Here is a 2,500-nt window from a genome sequence, read left to right on the forward strand (position 1 = left end):
GCGTCAGACACGTCGTTCGACAAATGTCCTATCTATCGTATAGAGCGTTATTTTTGAACGGACCGTCGGTAACAACGTTCAACCCGAAAGAGCGAAGCGTAAACAGCGACGACACTTATCAAGCGAAACGGACCGACGGATGGCCGTCAAATGCGCTTCTGGATCGTATCGTATAGGGATACGAGATCATAATGCGCAATGTGGCATGTTTACTTTATACAGCCGGCCCTCAGACAGGAGTGGTCCTGGATGTGTCTCCACGGACCGCAATGTGCGTTCGAAATGTCGATGTTCAAATGTGTCCTGCAGTTCACACTATGACGCGCAGTTAACTGCGTTCTTCATCGACCCGCGAGCCAAGTGATCCACCGTCCAGGGTAATAGTTTTACAAAATTATTACCCATGTTACGATAAATAAAGAATTTTTTTTTTTTTAATATATCTAAAAAAAAAAAAAAAAAAACATTTACCCCCGTCGCGGAACACCGCGTAATCTGCAACGAGAGAGAGTGAACGTTAACGAACGCGTATCCACCTAAAGCTTATATGTTTCTCACGGTTTGCGGATTTTATGTTAAACCGTATCGTAACGAAGCATAAAACTCTCGATTGTACGCGACGCGAGACGAACGACCGGCGCGCCCGGACAGTTAAGCCATGGAACGCCTGTCGGTTCGGTCTCTTTTTAAAAGTTCATCGATACGATTGGATAAAAGTGTCGACGAACGTTTTAAGTATTTGGAGAACATTAATGTGACATCGTTTCGCGTACGCAGTGCACGTTAAAACGGTACATCGTTAATGATCCTTCCGCAGGTTCCCCTACGGAAACCTTGTTACGACTTTTACTTCCTCTAAATGATCAAGTTTGGTCAACTTCCCAGCAACGCCGACGGCCGTGAAGCCACCGCGTGTCGGTCCGAAGACCTCACTAAATCATTCAATCGGTAGTAGCGACGGGCGGTGTGTACAAAGGGCAGGGACGTAATCAACGCGAGCTTATGACTCGCGCTTACTAGGAATTCCTCGTTTATGGGGGATAATTGCAAACCCCAATCCCCAGCACGAAGGAGTTTCAGCGGGTTGCCCGGGCCTCTAGGCCAGGGAGAACATGCTGATTCCTTCAGTGTAGCGCGCGTGCGGCCCAGGACATCTAAGGGCATCACAGACCTGTTATTGCTCAATCTCGTGCGGCTCGAAGCCGCCGGTCCCTCTAAGAAGAATTTTAATACGTCGCCAGTGAGTTGCGTGACGCGTAGCCACGCACACCTAAATGACGACGCCTATTTAGCAGGCTAGAGTCTCGTTCGTTACCGGAATTAACCAGACAAATCGCTCCACCAACTAAGAACGGCCATGCACCACCACCCACCGAATCAAGAAAGAGCTGTTAATCTGTCAATCCTTCCGGTGTCCGGGCCTGGTGAGATTTCCCGTGTTGAGTCAAATTAAGCCGCAGGCTCCACTCCTGGTGGTGCCCTTCCGTCAATTCCTTTAAGTTTCAGCTTTGCAACCATACTCCCCCCGGAGTCCAAAATCTTTGGTTTCCCGGAAGCTGCCCGCCGAGCCATTGTAGTAACGTCGGCGGATCGCTAGATGACATATTTACGGTTAGAACTAGGGCGGTATCTAATCGCCTTCGAACCTCTAACTTTCGTTCTTGATTGATGAAAACACCTTTGGCAAATGCTTTCGCTGATGTTCGTCTTGCGACGATCCAAGAATTTCACCTCTAACGTCGCAATACGAATGCCCCCAGTTATCCCTATTAATCATTACCTCGGAGTTCTGAAAACCAACAAAATAGAACCGAGATCATATTCTATTATTCCATGCACGAAATATTCAAGCAGCATTTTGAGCCCGCTTTGAGCACTCTAATTTGTTCAAAGTAAAATTGTCGGCCCACCTCGACACTCACCGAAGAGCACCGCGATAGGATTTTGATATTGAACCGGCGTATTACCGCCGGCTCACCGACGATATGCTCCGCAGACGTGTCAGTATCACCGCGGATGCGGTGCACCGACAGCGCGGCGCACAAATGCAACTACGAGCTTTTTAACCGCAACAATTTTAGTATACGCTATTGGAGCTGGAATTACCGCGGCTGCTGGCACCAGACTTGCCCTCCAATTGTTCCTCGTTAAAATATTTAAAGTGTACTCATTCCGATTACGAGGCCTCGTAAGAGTCCCGTATCGTTATTTTTCGTCACTACCTCCCCGTGCCGGGAGTGGGTAATTTGCGCGCCTGCTGCCTTCCTTGGATGTGGTAGCCGTTTCTCAGGCTCCCTCTCCGGAATCGAACCCTGATTCCCCGTTACCCGTGACAACCATGGTAGTCGCAGAAACTACCATCGAAAGTTGATAAGGCAGACATTTGAAAGATGCGTCGCCGGTACTGGACCATGCGATCGGCAAAAGTTATCCAGATTCATCAAAATTAACGACTTCAGACACATGGCCATCCGTCGATTGGTTTTGATCTAATAAAAGC

At 48.4% G+C, this 2,500-nt stretch overlaps 2 non-coding genes across 2 annotated transcripts in view; both read right to left on the bottom strand.

Moving 5' to 3' along the window:
• Window positions 1-223: 223 nt before the first annotated feature.
• On the bottom strand, window positions 224-380 carry LOC113507158. Its single transcript, XR_003401808.1, has one exon. It is a non-coding gene; the product is annotated as a 5.8S ribosomal RNA (ribosomal RNA).
• A 420-nt stretch (window positions 381-800) lies between these two features.
• The window catches only part of LOC113507162, a 1,904-nt gene continuing 204 nt past the window's right edge, over window positions 801-2,500 (bottom strand). The window contains exon 1 of the ribosomal RNA XR_003401811.1: window positions 801-2,500. This exon is cut by the window's right edge and continues 204 nt beyond it. This is a non-coding gene — a ribosomal RNA (small subunit ribosomal RNA).

The sequence above is a fragment of the Trichoplusia ni genome, unplaced genomic scaffold (genome assembly GCF_003590095.1).
Source record: "Trichoplusia ni isolate ovarian cell line Hi5 unplaced genomic scaffold, tn1 tig00000755, whole genome shotgun sequence".
Classification (NCBI taxonomy): domain Eukaryota; kingdom Metazoa; phylum Arthropoda; class Insecta; order Lepidoptera; family Noctuidae; genus Trichoplusia; species Trichoplusia ni.